Source organism: Oryctolagus cuniculus, chromosome 4 (assembly GCF_964237555.1).
Source record: "Oryctolagus cuniculus chromosome 4, mOryCun1.1, whole genome shotgun sequence".
NCBI classification, from domain to species: domain Eukaryota; kingdom Metazoa; phylum Chordata; class Mammalia; order Lagomorpha; family Leporidae; genus Oryctolagus; species Oryctolagus cuniculus.
In genome coordinates, this window is record NC_091435.1 from 166,289,487 (window position 1) to 166,306,074 (window position 16,588).

Sequence of the window (16,588 nt, forward strand, 5' to 3'; positions counted from 1 at the left end):
TGTAGAAATTTTGAGAATGAACCAGTGGATGGAAGATATCTCTGTCTCTCTCTTATTCTGCCTTTCAAATAAATGAAAAAAATTAAAAAGAAACATAGCCCTAATGCCAAAATTAGCAATCTACTAATATGATTCATTGTTTGTATTTTCTCTTAAGCATTTCTGTTTCTTTGACTCAATATCCAAATAATATCTACGCGTGTGAGTGCATGAAATATCTCTTAGACTTTGCTTCTTACTTAGGTCATGTCTTCATTTGTTTTTGCTCCACAATTTTCTGTTTTCTTTATTTTTTCCCTAAGAAACCATGTTATTCTTCCTAGACAGTTTAACTCAGTATGGGATTTTCAGTATTACCCCCGCAGTGTCATTTAATATTCTCTTTGGAATTAATTGTGCATGATGTTTCTTAGGCATTGGTAATTAGAGTGAGGTTTGGAAAGATTCCTACATAAGCACGTCCTCTTTGGGGCCACACTGTCTCCTTTTCTCACTTTTTTGTGATCCAACAGCCTTTGATAATCATTGTCAATATTTGTTAATCCATTATGGGTGGGAAAATGGTGATTTTATCATTCCTTTCTCATTTGTTGGCTGGAATACTGGTGTAAAGAGAATTGGCATTTTTCAACATTCAGGGGCCTGTAATACAGTTTGTATAGGAATGGTAAGATAAATGCCCATTTCTTTCTCTTTGTAATCAAATATAATAATTTGTTTCCCTCACAGTTTTTAAAAGGAACCATTCTTTCTGTTATGTTTTGTTTTTCTTGGCTTTGAGCATCATCATGAGTCTGAAAGAAATAAGTACATTGCTCTATTTCAATTCACAGTCGTTATGTTTTGTTGTTGTTAAAATTGTCCTATTTGACTTGGTCAAGGAAATTTCTTTGAATTCTGGGTCATTGTCTTAGTCTGCTCAGTCTACCATGGACGAGGTAGCTTCAACAATAGAAGTGGGTTTCTGGAGGCTCCAGGCTAGTGTGGTCCTGTTCTGGTGAGGGTGTTCCTCCCAGCCAGCAGGTGGCTCTCTGCTCACTGTGTCCTCCAGTGGCAGAGAGCAAAGCAAGCTCTCTGGCCTCTCTTCTTCTAATGGTGCTAATCCCATCATGAGAGCCCATGTCTAACATGACCTTGTCTAAACCAGTCTAATTCCCTAAACTCACCTAATTCCTTCCCAAAAGCCATCTCCAAACACCATCACATTGGCAGTCAGGGTTTCAAGACGTGAGTTTTGGAGGAACACAGTTGAGTCCACAGCTTTCATTTTGATGCAACGGTAGTGGTCACAATTTCCTGCTTTCAAGAAAGGCAAGATAGTCTGCACTCATTTTGCATTGTTTGTATCCCAGCACTGCAGTTACTTAATTTTTTAAGGGGTCCTGGTTCCTTTTAGTGGGATGTGCCAATTAAAAACCAAACTCTGGGCACTGGGAATGCTCACTGCATTGGGTTTGATCATTGTTTCTCAGTATTTTCAGGGGACAGAACAGGATTTTCTTTTTAAGATAAAACATATCATAATTTCACAATATTTCTAATTCAAATTCAGCAGGACAGTTTAATTAACATCACTTTTCTTATCTCTCTATTTATTTCCTTTGCATCAAAATAGTGGTTCTTAAGGAAACCATGAGCTTATCAGTCTGTGTTAAATAATTGTTAGAAAACAGTCTTATCACTGAGAACATGATAGTGAAGTTTTAGCAAATTTTACAGTTCTTCTTTCCTTCAATTAAGGTTTACAGCCAAATTACTGTGTATTAAAATCACTTTGTATGTTCTTCTATAGGTACTTTGCCACCCATTATGTCTCCTTTTGAGTGTATTTGTATTATTTGACTTTGATGAATTGGGATTATTTATTCAATTCAATTTTATTATAATATGTAAATTATTAACTTGGCTAGAAAGTGTAATGTATAAAACAAAATATATTCAAGCAGTTCTTATGTTTATCTCTGCTTTCTACCCTATTCCTTCGTTCCACACAAAATGAATTGCTTTAAATTAGTGTATCTTTTTAAAATAGGCAAATGTATGAGTGTATTTAAAACTCCTCCCCATTTTTTAGGTTAATGGTTACATACTGCTTACAATTTTACCCAACTTCCTGTTTACATATCATCTCATGTTCCGTTACTCCCTTACTAATGGCAAATGTAAGCATTCCTCACTCACCTTTGACAGATGCATGAGATCCTGTTTTGTGAATATATCATAGTCTAATTAGTTCTCAACTTATAGGCAATTGGCTTTTTTCCAGTTGTTGTTATAAAATAATATTCTTTTGAAGAGCCTGTAGCATACACAAATAATCTTTTTATGACTACCTGTTGGTTTCAAATGTAGAATGATTTTTTAATGGCTAAAACACAGAATGTGCAAAGCTGAAAATGGAAGTCTCCCATAATCTTACCCCCCAGATATAATCACGGTTAATCTTTTCCTACCAGGTTTTTTTTTGTTGTTGTTTTTCTGTTTCACATGCCCACAACTCCAAAAGCCTAGGAGATTAAACTACAGAGAGACTCCTATGGCCTTTTCTTTCCATTAACATTGTGGTATAATTATTAGCTTTGTAAAAACAGTTCCCAATAACCATTATTTTAACATCTACACAATATAGTCATAATTAACTACTTCTGAAAAATAGACATATTAAACCACTTATACATATTGCTATATTACAAGTAAGGAAGTGTACATGATTTTTACTCTAAACAATGCACCTGTACCAACACTACCTGTCTGTGAAGCCTCCTGATTGTAATTCAGTTGGGCTGAGGCAGTATCTGAGAGCCAGTAATGCTGCTCATTGGACAAAACATCAAATAATAAGGTTGATGATGGTCCAGTATTTTAGTTTGCTTCCTTTCAGACCGGAATTGGCATTTTTAGACTAGATGCACAGGCTTTCGAGTAGCTATATTTAGTGAGCCCTAAAAGAACTTCTAAGGTAGAAGCTGGTCTGGGCTATTTTAGCCACTTTCTAAATAAAGTCACACGCCTGCACTGTGACTTCTGTGTATCCTTTCTTCCCTCTGTGTCCCTTGATCCCAGGCACACTTTTTTCCTCTGAATTTTCAGTATCTGTCCTTAGGTCTATTATAGCTGTGTTACAGCTAAACATCAAAATATGGAAGCTTTTCACTGTGATAAGCTACAGAGTAATTTTTTGGTGAAGATGGAAACAGTATGGATTTCTTTCTCATTCTATCCCTTGTCTCGCTGAATCAACACCAAACTGTGTTGTGTTTTAAGCCTTTCTAGTAAGGCAGGCCATAAAACATGAGCTGATCAGGTTCTACAATTTTCCTAGAATGCCTTTCCTAAATGTTTTGCAGGGCTCATGTTCCCGAATTATTCTTCACACAAATACTGGCTGGTAATCTCTGGAAACGCAACCTTGAATTATATTATACCTTGTTATGCCTCCAGGATCCTAGAGTCTAGATACGTAGACAAGCAAATTAATAAATATACAACATTCTGTATGATAAATGTTATGGTTAAGGTAAAAGTAGGCACAAAAGAAGAAGATATAACTCAATATTTTAGAGGTTTTTTTCCCCAGAAAAAGTGAAGACAAGGTATAACTAACCAAGGGAAGAAACAGATTTATAGGAGGAGGGAATATCTCATATGAAGGTTTAAAATTGGAGAACTACAAGCAATTTGGCAAAACAATCCAGGGGATGACTGTGAGTAAGTGAGTGAGGGAGGGAGTATGTGTGTGTGTGTGTGTGTGTGTGCATGTGTGTGTGCGCATCTGAGCATGCCTACATCTTGGGGATAGGGCCATTGTGTTTTTGATAAAGGTGAAGTAATTACAGAGCTAAGTTATGGACAGATCTTTAAGGGCTTTATTAACCTAACAAACCTAAAAAATGAATTCTGTATACAATGAAGAATTTACCATGAAAGACTAAAAGTCTGAACTAGGGAATGCCACCTCTACCCCCATACCTAAAATGGCAAACAAAAACAGGTGAGAAACAGGCTCACTCACTACACCTTGGAGACTGGTTGTGTGGTAGCCCATGAGCAAGCTAATCAGCCTGAATAAGAGCCCTGGAGGCTAATGATGACTCGCATTTGTGAGTGTTTGTGTCAGCACCAGATGCCCGCAGATACATCTAACACTGATACAAGACCGTTTAGATGTGCATGATTATTACAGTCATTCTCATTTACATTAAGGACACAGAAGCAAAAGTGTGTGTGAATTATACTTCTGAAGCCATGGAACCAGCCACTTGGAGAAGCATGGCCTGAACTCGGGAAGTTTGGCTCCAGGGTCCACTCTCACTTCACAGCTAGACTTCTTCATGGGAACTGAGACGAGCAGGCTGAACTCTTGCTTGAGGTTGATGTGGTGAGAGGGGGCTTGACTATGGCTAAGGAAAAAGCACTACCTAAATATTTTGAATAGGTTAGTTGCTAGACACTTCTTTAACAGACTCTAAAAGGGAATATTCAAAAATCACATGGAAAAGATTAAAGGGAGAAATTTTCTATTTCACTGTATGTAGGCTCGTGTATGATGACGTTCACAATGCCCAGAATATTAGTATAAGCAGTTGGCTTAAGATCCTGGTAGCGCTGTAAAATAGCCAGATACTCTCTTCTGTTGATGCATCTCTACCAAGTCAGTCATTGTTAAATTATGTAAAAATGTCATTGGTCTAGGATGGATTTAGGAGATGAGGAGTTCAGAAACACAAACAGAGTGCTTGGCGATGGCAGTGAGAAGGGGAGAGACACTGGCGAGGAGCGCCCTCCCTTGCCCGAGGCCCAGACTGCCCGTGCCAGCTCCAGGCTGGGCCGGCATGGCCAGCCCTGGCACCGCAGGTGCACCCCTTGGCCGCAGCTCCGCAGTGGACGGGTTCTTGGACACTTGGGGGCTGCTGTCCCAGGACAATCTTGAAGGAGCTGGCAAAGTCTGGTGAACGTGAGTAGACGTGCTGGAACTCGGACAGGTTGATGGTGCCATCCCGGTCGACGTCGGACTCTTCCAGGATCTGGGAGAGGGCTGGCATCAGGCCCCCAACCCCCCTGCGCCCTGCACCCCGCGCACGGCCCGGGACCTCTCGTGTCGATGGGCTGCTTCATCTCCCAAGCACTGAGCCGCGTGTCCTCGCCCTCGCCCGTGAGGCAGCTGACCAGGCAGCTCAGGTCTTCCCTGTCCAAGGTTCCGTCGTCGTCAAAGTTGAAGAAGCGGAAGGCATAGTGGGACTTGATGTCTGGGGTTGCCGTGTCACTGAACACGCTGAGCAGGTCCAGGAAGTCCTCGAAGTTCAGGCTGTCTCTGGTTGGGGACATGGAGAAGACCCTGCAGGTCCGCTCCTTGAAGGGGTTGGCCTTGAGCTCCGGAAGGCTGAGGATCCGCTCAAAGCACACCCATGCCCGCAGGGACTCCTTCACGCTCTGGTGCTCCTGCGGCAGCAGCTCACAAAACCGCCTGTGGGCTGGGGGGATCTCCTGCTTCCTCAGGAATGTCAAATCCTGGTACCGGCCAGCAGCTCCTTGGACAGGCGGCTGCCCAAGCCCCCCATCGTCGCGTCACGTGCACCACCGATCCCTCCCGACGACCGGAGGCTGACAACTTTCTCTGTAATTAACACACACTTATTCTTAGGTGTTTAAATTTTAACTGAAAAGTGATCCCTGTTAAATATAAGAGTGGGAATAAGAGAGGGAGGAGATGTACATTTGGGACATGCTCAATCGGACTTGCCCCAAATGACAGAGTTAGAAACGTGCCAGGGGATTCCAATACAATCCCATCAAGGTGGCATGTACCAATGCCATCTCACTAGTCCAAGTGATCAATTTCAGTTCACAGTTGATCACACTGATAGGTCTAAGAGTCAAAGGGATCACACAAACAAGACTAGTGTCTGCTAATACTAACTGATAGAATCAAAAAGGGAGAGAACTATCCAACATGGGAAGCAGGTTACACAGCAGACTCATAGAATGGCATATGCCCTAAATAGCACTCTGGCCTCAGAATCAGCCCTTAAGGCATTCGGATCTGGCTGAAGAGCCCATGAGAGTATTTTAGGCATGGAAAGCCAAGACACTCTGGAAAAAAAAAAAAAAAAACTAAATGAAAGATCTCCATGAGTGAGATCCCAGTAGAAAGAACGGGGCCATCAAAGAAGGAGGTATCTTTCTCTGAAGGTAGGAGAGAACTTCCACTTTGACTGTGACCCTGTCTGAATAAGATCGAAGTCAGCAAACTCAAAAGGCTTCCATAGCCTTGGCAACTCATGACTAGAGCCTAGGGAGATTACTGACGCCATAAACAAGAGTGTCAAATTGTTAAGTCAACAACAGGAGTCACTGTGTACTTACTCCTCATGTGGGATCTGTCCTTAATGTGTTGTCCAATGTGAAGTAATGCTATAACTAGTACTCAAACAGTATTTTACACTTTGTGTTTCTGTGTGGGTGCAAACTGATGAAATCTTTACTTAATATATACTAAATAGATCTTCTGTATATAAAGATAATTGAAAATGAATCTTGATGTGAATGGAATGGGAGAGGGAGTGGAAGATGGGAGGGGTGCGAGTAGGAGGGAAGTTATGGGGAGGGAAGCCATTGTAATCCATAAACTGTACTTTGTAAATTTATATTTACTAAATAAAAAAATGTGAAAAAAAAGGAAATGAGGAGTCCAGATTCCAGTTTCCTAGTTGCAATGACAGCTTTTCATCATGATAACAAAGTAGCTGTGGCAGGCAGGCAACTTTATAAAGAAAGGAGGTTTCTTTTGATTTCAGGTTCTAGAGGTAGAAGGTAGAAACACCAGGGAGCAGACTCTTATGAGGGCTCCCCTGGCAACACACATCCTGGTGGAAGTTTGTGTTTTTCTCAGTCTGTGTGTCCTCTCTCCCTTCTTATAAAGCCACCAGGATTCAATCATAGGATCCCACCTTAGCGGCCAATCTGATCTAATCACTCCTCAAAGGCCTCACCATAGTCAAATCGAATTTCCAAGCTGTGGATGCCATTAGCATAGGCCTTTGGAGATTAAACTCCTACATGAGACTTGGGGGAGGTGGCTGGAAACAAATCTTATTCAAACCATAGGCACAAGTCTTACTCTGAAAGATCTGTTTAACTCTTCAGTATTTATTTAATGCTTATTTCTGATTCAAAGATTATATAAATAAAATACCGGTGCATATTATTATGAAAAAAGATTGGAATATATGGGACTTTTTTGGGATAAGTATCCCCAGTGTAGAAATACTAATGAACTCTGGTCTTTATTTTGACCATACTTTATTTAATATCTAGTCATATTTAAAAGACAAAAGTAAAGCCCCAAGAACAACAGGAATAATAGCTCATTTCTGCCAAATTGGACATGTGGCTTAACCTCTCAAAGTCAGTTTTCCCAAATGTGTGTGTGTGTGTGTGTGTGTGTGTGTGAAAGAGAGAGAGAGAAAGAGAGAGAGAGAGAGACGAAAAGAGAGAGAGGGAGATCTTGCATCTGCTGGTTCTCTCACCAAATGGCTACAACAATTGAGCCTGGACCAGGCCAAATCCAAGAGCCTGAAACTTCATCCATGTCTCCAACATGTGTGGTAGGGATCCAAATACCTGGGATGTCTTTCTCTGCCTTTCCAGGTGCATTAACAGGAAGTTGAATCAGAAGTAAAGCAATTGGGACTTGAACCAGGGCTCTTAAGGAATGCCAGTGTGGCAGGCAGTGGCTGATCCCACTGTGTCATAATGTTGGGCTCTAAGAGTATTGATTTTTGACAGAAAAAGAAAGATGCTGCTGTATTTTATCTTTAGAATAGAGTTAGCACATTCTACTCATAGAGATGAAATGGTTTATTTGTTTGTTTTTGAAAAGAGGACAATTTGGCTTATTTAGCTTTGGCCATTGCTTGGCAATGTTAGGTGTTAATTCCAAATTTGTAAAGTTAAGAAGATTCTTGTCACATGACATTTAGTTTCATCATAAAATGACCTCATAGTTTTCTAAGGGGCATGTTCTAAGGTGTCAGATCCCTTGTGCTTCTTCCAAGACACTAGCCTTTATCAAAAGAAGTAGCTTTCTGAATCATTTCTAGAATGAATGACAGTCCCATTGCACCTGACTAATCATTGCATCTACATTACAGAAAAAGACGTTGTAAGATTTTTTAGTAGCTGTGACCCTCAAAAGTATGTCAATTTTTCCTTATTTTTGCTTATTTGAAAGGTATAGAGACACAGATGGACAGATAGGTAGATAAAAGATTTGTCTACTGGTTCACTCCCTAAATGCCCATAACAGCCAGGTTTGGGTCAGGACAAAGCCAAGAGCCTGAAACCCAATCTGGGCCTCCCACATAAGTGATAGGGACCCAAGTACTTGAGTCATCACCCAACTTCACCAAGGTGTGCATTAGCAGGAAGCTGGAATTGGAACACAGCTGAGACTTGAACACAGGTACTCCAGTGTGGGAAGCGGGGATCCCAATCAGGATCTTTACTGATGTGCTGAACACCTGCCCCTAGAGCATGCATTTAAATGTATTATACAAAACTTTAAAAGTGAGTTTCAGCCAGCGCTGTGGCTCAATAGGCTAATTTTCCACCTGCGGCACTGGCACCCCGAGTTCTAGTCCCGGTCGGGGCACCGGATTCTGTCCTGGTTGCCCCTCTTCCAGGCCAGCTCTCTGCTGTGGCCCAGGAGTGCAGTGGAGGATGGCCCAAGTGCTTGGGCCCTGCACCCCATGGGAGACCAGGAGAAGCACCTGGCTCCTGGCTTTGGATCAGCGCAGTGCACCGGCTACAGCGTGCTGGCCGCAGCGGCCATTGCGGGGTGAACCAACAGAAAAAAAGGAAGATCTTTCTCTCTGTATCTCTCTCACTGTCCACTCTGCCTGTCAAAAAAAAAAAAGTGTTTCATACAGAAAAAAATGCGTATAGGATGAATTGTCCTACTTTTCCTTTGGATCAGGACGTGGTTTTTAAAAGCACTACATTTTACAAGTGAAGTTCACTTTCTTTCTCCCTGTGCTTTTGTGACATAAACAATCACACGTGATGGAGACTCTTCCTTGTCTTTGAGGCCAAGCTCAGAGAGTTCCCCCTAGAATATAAGAAAGTGCGAACGTAGTATCCTAATCACAAAGAATGAAATGTAATGAAACTGGGAATGCTCTTAAGAAATGAAATGTAATTAACATAAAAATTTACCAGGTTTCTTCTTCTTGTGAGTGAGTACAGTTCACTTGGTTAGCCTTTGTGTGTGTGTGTTCAGTCGTTGATTATATTAACTTACTTCCACATACTTCCACCATATCCTGCTTGGGGACAGAGATGCATTCTCATAGCATAACCACATCATAGTTATGTGCTGAGGAATGACTGGGATCACACACACACACACACACACACACACACTACATGTATGCACTTGTCAGCAGGTAGTGCTGGTGTTCAGGTTTGAGACCCTGGACGCTCCATAGAGTTGATAAAACTATTCACATAACAAACTGCGGTAATTTCATGTTTGTTTACTGCCTGAAAACAAGAGCATACAGGGGATTCGTTGAGTTCTTCCTCATTCCTCAACAAAGCAGCAGGTGCATGAGCAAGGGCTTCTGCCTTCCCTTCTGTGACTGTCATTCACATCAAGCTGGTTCCAGCAATTGTGAACGACTGAAGCTCCAAGGACACGGTATCACCTGCTGAAGACGTACAGTCTGTTGTGACAGAGTAATTGGTCTGTGGTACAAAGGAAGCATATGCCACTGATTGGGAGAATTCTGCCACTCCATGTCAGGAAGAAGTGAAGTCTGCCACTTGCCTAAATGAGTCATGAAAATCCTCCCACAGGGACAATCTAATGTTCGCAATCACCTGCTTTCAATGGCCCAATCCTAGTGTTATAATTTCTTGCATTGATACTGTTTTTTTGCTAACTCTAATAAAACTTCTGAAAATATCAAAGTATCTATAAACCTGAGAATACTGTTCCGCAATAGGTGCTGCGCTGTTGTCATTACATCAACCAAAAGTGACACATAATCAAGATTTCCTGACCTAAGCAGGTTCAATTGCTGCTCCTCATTCTTTATTTCACGGGCAGCATTGGGTTAGGGGTTAAGAGGAGAGAGCTGTCTATAAAAACATCTCCAAGGCTGCCTTTCCATGAAGCTTAGACTCAGGATCTGGCAGGACTCAGAGTATGAAAATGTGTATCCCACCACCTCACGCTCCCACAGAAGCTCTTCAGGCAGAACTACCAGTGACAACTTGAAACATCTTGCAGATCTTTGGGGATGGATCCATGAATAAGAAAGGCATTCAGGAAGTCAATCACGTCACCCTGGGGCTCTGTATCTGACAGAGGGTGCCTTAGCAAATACACAATGGCCCCTGCATTTTTCCCAGAAACCTTTGCATGCAGCACATTTTCATTATTGCTTTTCTAAATGACCCTAAGAATAGAAAACCCTGTTGAGAGAGCTGAAATCCCTGGTTTTCTCACATCCATCTTCTTGGCAGGGAGAGGAAGGAAATGCAGACATTTTCAAAGACAGCTTCCTACTTATCTGTTCAGGACATAGTCTTGAGGTCTCGGAGAGGTTACTGTTGCCTCCTTTTAAGACAGCAAATGAACAAAGTGGAAGTTTACAGTGTACTTTTCAAATTCAGGTGGGAGTACATATATGAATTATCTCCATGCCCTGCTTGAAATTAATGTTTTCCATGAAATACACTTTTTCACAGCCGAAGATGTTTCTTAATGTTAATGTTTCAGTACCCAAATAACCCTAAAGCATGATTTTATTCTACATATTTTATTTCATTTTCAAAAATACTATCACGCCAGAGATGGAGAAAGAGAAGCAGAGAGAAAGAGAGAAAGCAAATGCTATGTGTAATAATTCAGAGTTTATTTTTGTGGGTAGGTAGGATTTACTCTTTGTGTTAACAAAGGCATTTATCCTTATAGTTAGAACATTTAGTTGTTACATAAGAGCTTAGTGACATTTCCATAGCTTTTTACATTAAAGAGCCGTCTTTCCTAGACCTGATCATTTTGGAAATAATAAGCCAATCAGTTAATTATTACTGTCTTCACTACAAAAATTAACCCCTGACAATACTTCTTTTGCAATCAAACAAAGAGGCTGACTGTTTCTGTATTTTTCCAATAAGGACAACCTTTGCCTCGCTTTTTTTTCTCTGTCCCTTCAAACCAGTGCAAGGCCAAGCTGGACCATTCATGTTGACAGAAATCAAAGACACTTTCATTATTTGGTCCCCTGCCATTCCCCTCCACCACGGGACAATTTCTTACTGTTTTTCTTGCCAAACGAGGGTAGAAATGGAAAGACTGTCAAGTGCCAGTAAGCCCATTTGAGAAAAGACAGGTCAAGGTTTTTCATTTTAGAAGGCCTACAAAACACAGAACAGTTTACAGTTATAAGTTGCAATACTCTCAGCTGACACTCTTACAGTGCTGCGTTTTATTGTAAAGCCCCACTGAACATCACATGATTGGCCCAGCCCGCGAGATGGCTCTCAAGTGTGACAACGTCAACAGTCCTCCTGGCAGGCCTGTCGGGGCCTGATTGTTCTTTCCGTTTAGAGAGCATTGTGTGTGTTGTAGCAAGGAACAGATCAAAGTCCCCACTGACTTACAGGGATGTACACTACTGTTGTTTTTAATCTTTTTAACTCTTGACTCTCTCAGATGGTACTTCATACAGGGAGGCCAGTTTCCAACACAACCTCCCTTTTTGGAATTCAGGAGCAAGAGAATAGATTGAAGAAGGCCTGATTATCTCGAGTTTTTGTTTAAATATCGGGTAGAAAGCTTTAAAACATGCTGACTTTGTTACTACATAGTCATTGACCTAGGTCTTTGAAGATAAAGCAGGCACCATTTCTGAGGGTTGGCTATTGGGGCTTCTAAATGTTAGCAAGAATATTAAGATCACCCAAAACTGTGGACCAGACCAGTGTTCTATTTGAGAAGATAAAATGATAAATAGTACAATCCCTACAGATCTGGAAACAGATCTTGTGAGGAATGGATCAATTTTCTTGTTAACATTAAAGGCTGTTCAAATTAAAATTTCTTATTCATTGTCATTTTTTGGGCTTAACACTCCAACCAAAACGCTGGGGGAAGTCTCTGGAGGGTGGAGTGATTCTAGCAGTGGCTGCTGCTCCTCAACGGGGCAGGTAGACCAAAGCTAGTGACCTCTGATCTGCAGCAGAGGTGAGACTGTGAGGAGGATCCCACAGGCGTTTCCTGACGATCTATCTGGGATCGTCATGAGAAGGCTTTCATATGGAAGTGTTAACGGATGTGGCGGTACTGACATGCCATCTTCATACACCTTCTGGGAAGAATTTTTGTTGCCCCAACTACTGAGAGGGCTGTGATACATAAGCTTTCATCCCTAAAGGAAATGTCTCAGCTGCAGACAGCTAATTGGCCCCAAGATCATGGTTTTGACTGGGGTTGGCTAATTCCCATATCTGATTGGTGTGGTTGTATTTAACAACTGGTCATCTAGGCCCAACTCAGGACAGCTAACAGCTAGATTGCCATGCTAGCTCTTTATTGGGCCAGCCGAGGTCACACCTGCACTACAGCTCAATTTCTCCCTCTACCCATTCCTGCCACCTTTCATTCACAGGTGAGGACCACACAACCTCTCGTTAATGCATCAGATCAAACCTAAACTCAATTTTAGGATTGGTTTACCTGACAAACCAATCTGCAGCCAACCAGATTCAGTCACATTAAGAACTCTGGAATTCCATTGTCTGCAGTGGTGGTGGCCTTGTAGGATTTTGACCCTGTTTCACATTTGATAGGTCTTCCTAGCAACACCAGCAACTCCTGGCTAACACTGTAGGACACAGAAATGTATATGAGTGAGCTTGAGGAGGGTCCCGAGCCTTCATTTTGCATATAGGAAGCAGCATCAGCTCCTGACGGGAACAGAGAAAATCAAGACTAGATTCTGTTTTGTGAGAAGCATATTGGCTTTTTGTAATGAATAGGGTTTTACAGTTTTTGAGTTATGTGCATGGCCCCATGAAATCTGCATTTTAAAAAACTTCTACCCCTCTGATTTAAGATTTTAAAGAGTTATTGCCTGCATTATCAGTACTTGCTGATGCTGCCAATTCAATTATCTACAATGGAGGGCATTTGTGGCCAAGATAAACTAAAACAATGAATTATCCCCAATCATTTACGTTTGTCCCCAAAGTCCTTTTTTTCTTGCCTTTGAATACAAATGCCTTATATAATGCACATTTAAAAATATAACTTTTAAATAAACTGCCTGTGGGTAATTGGAAAAGACTATATTTACATTGGATCCTTTCTTGAAGAAAGTTATAATCATATCTAATCATAAAGCATTCTCTTCCATAAAAGTCATTTTGGGGGGATTTCATTTTAACGGACAGTAGGATGGATAAGGGGTCAGTGAAGTGAAGGGAGAATTGAGATGCACTTGAGGAGAAAACTATTTGCCGTTTGTCAGATTGCGATGGAAATAAATCCAATGTAAATGGAAGGGGAAGACTCGTGTGAGAAGCCGACATTGCCCACTCAAGCTTGGTTCTTATACATAGGAAAAGTTTCGAAGAAGAATCTCCTTAAGGCTTTTTGGTTTTTAAAGTTCACCTCTCTGGTTTCGTCTTTTTGTTCTCATGAATTGAAAGGACTCAGGTCTAATTAGTGTGTATGGTGTCTGTTTTTTCTTTGAAGTGAGTTATTCATTGGGAACGGTACATTTAAATAATCTCATGACGGGGTGTACAGAGAGTTAAGAGACTGCTTGGGATGCCCATGGCCCACATTGGAGTGCCTGCCTTTGAGTCCCAACTCTGTTTTCCGATTCCACTCTCCTGCTAATGCACTCTCTGGAAGGCAGTGGTGAGAGCTCAAATTATGGATCCCTGACATCCATGTGGGACACCTGGATTGAATTCCCAGCTCCAGGTTTTAGGACTGACCCTGTCCCAGCTATCAAAAACATTTGAGGAATGAACCAGTTTTAATGGATGCTCTGTGTGTGTGTGTCTGTCTGTCTCTCTGTGTGTGTGTCTCCCTTTCAAAAATTTAATTACTTAATTCTAAAAGAATGATTATCTTCCTTTCCTGGGTCAGCAGTAATTAATAACATCTTGCTGACAATGAGACCTAAACTTCATTGTATATGTTCTCTGTTTAGGTGTTACAGCAGCACGCCTCTGTATTTTCTTTGTTTCTCCAGAAGCCTTGTAAGGATGATCACATTAAACCTATGGAAAACTAAGGCTCAGAAAGTCTAAACACGTCACCAAAGGTCACACAGCTAGAAAGCAGCAGCCATAGCATACAGAGTCAGACAGCCTGCCTCAGGCACTCACACTCTTTCTAAAACACTGATCAGTAGCAGGTGACAACTCTGGTTCCTCAAAGGCATAGTGAGCCGGTTCAGAGACAGAAGCCATAACCTGTCTCGTTGCAATGAATGTCCTTCCTGCAGTTTAGCTGTTAGGCCACGCATCTTGCCACTTTTTTATTTTTCTAAGCTCAGACACTGAGTTCAGGGCACTACTATTCTGTATGCGGGTTTCAAAAATCAGGTTTCTCCCCTTTTATTCATTACTCCACAGTAACTTAATGCTATGCCTTTAATGAATGCTTTAATTTTACAATATAATTGTTTTTCTTATAACCATAATAGCAAATTCTAAGGGGGCATTTGTCTAGTTATAAAAAATGGGAATTTTTTATCTATACCATGAATGCATTAAGTGTTATTTGTAAAGTGAATGAGTCAATAGTAAGTGATATGGGAAAAGTGAAGTTTGAGCAATATATGTGTTGATTGAAATGACCTAACACCAATCTTATGTATAGTAGTGATTCTTACATGAATTTTCAAAGTTAAATTTTTAAGTGTTCTAAAATGCACAAATGATTATTTCTCTTGTGTTTCCAATTCTTTTCTCCAAAATATTTCAACATATTTAACCCATTTGCTATAGCTAAGATAAAGACATAGGAATCTTAAGCTCTAAACTTTGTTGTAACCGTTACTAAGTACTGGGTCATCTTCAGCAAATTAGCTCAGACAGCACCCGATTTTGCAAACAACTGACTCTCATTATAAACGTATCCGAAGTGTAGTATCATGCTTCCTGTTTGTTAGAAGTGGATTAATTACCAATGCCGACTCTACCAACTTCACAGGTAACCTTGGCCCATTGTTGAAAGTGTCCCTTAGAACTGTTCCTGAGAGTGGTTTTCTCCATTTTCCCTGGCTCTCTGAACCGTTCTGACCATGTTTGGGAGAGTTGTGATGCTTTGGGTCTGTGGACTTGGCCCGAATGTGAGTAACTGGGCTGTATTCCTGTCCTGTAAGGGACTTGGCGCATGGCCTGAGAGGTTGTCTGTTGCATTCAGTAATGGAACTTGGAACTGGAAAAAACCTTGGAGACCACCTAATCCAAGCATTTCAAACAGATGCAGAAACTTCGGAGCCAAGAAAGGTCAAACCACTAACCAAGGATCTCAGAATGAGTTTTGCCACAAAAGCCATGCCAGAATCCAGTTCTCCCTTGCAAGGGTCACCCTCTTCCCATGGCTCCATATACACACTGTAATCTTTGGCACATTCTGGTCTTAACCTAATAAATAGGATGGGTGATTCTGAACTTTGGATGGGGTGATTATGAGGATTAGCTGTTGTCATTTGTGACCAAGCAAACATCTGGCTCACTGTTAATAACTGGAGAGAAGGCAAGCAATGGAGCAAACCAGTTACATTATTTACTAAGGTGAAAGCAGTACTAGCGTAACTATCCAGGAGATTAAAGTTTTGTGGATAACGACTGCCCCTCTGTCTTCGGGTGGCCAGTAAATAACAGAGCCACTGCTCTCTCAAATCCTCACTTCACTCTCTTTGTCCTTTATGTCATTATCACGGGGAAGGATTCCCTCTCCCAACCCAGGAGAAAGCTTTCATCAGAAGCCCCCCGTTCTTCATTTATTACCTTTTCTTTCTTTTTCTCATTATGTATGAATAATGGGTGTTTTCCATTTTTGCAAAAGGAAATCTGAAATCATCCTTTGCCATAATCGATAATGTCAGGTATCATTTTGACTTAATTAAGGAATATACAGATATTTGGCAAAACTTCTTTCTAAGTAGGTTTGTGAGTGCATTTCTGGAGGGGAGTAACATTTAAATCGGTACACCAGGTAAGGGAGATCCGACTTCTCCAATCTGGCCAGTTTTCATCCAGTCCAGTCTATTCAGAGTCTGCATAGAACAAAAAGGTGGATGACGGTTCAACTCACTCTCTTCTGCAGTTGGAACATCCATCTTCTGCTGCCTTCAGATCTTCAGCATTTCAGATTTGAACTCTGGGCTCTGTGGCCTTTGGTCTAATTATACCACTGGTTTTCTGCTTTTTCAGTCATGCAGCTAGCATATGCTGGGACTTACTGTTCTCTATAACTACATGAGCCAAATCCATTGTCTGCCTCTCTTCCTCTCTTCATTCTGTCTGTCTGTCTATCATCTATCCATCCATCACC

The 16,588-nt window shown here is 41.2% G+C and overlaps 1 protein-coding gene and 1 pseudogene across 20 annotated transcripts in view; one reads left to right on the forward strand and one right to left on the reverse strand.

Moving 5' to 3' along the window:
* Positions 1–5,558, reverse strand: part of LOC100356895 (calcium and integrin-binding protein 1-like) — a 110,336-nt pseudogene extending 104,778 nt beyond the window's left edge.
* The window catches only part of RBMS3 (RNA binding motif single stranded interacting protein 3), a 1,614,135-nt gene that overhangs the window by 1,288,464 nt on the left and 309,083 nt on the right, over positions 1–16,588 (forward strand). The window lies entirely within an intron of this gene.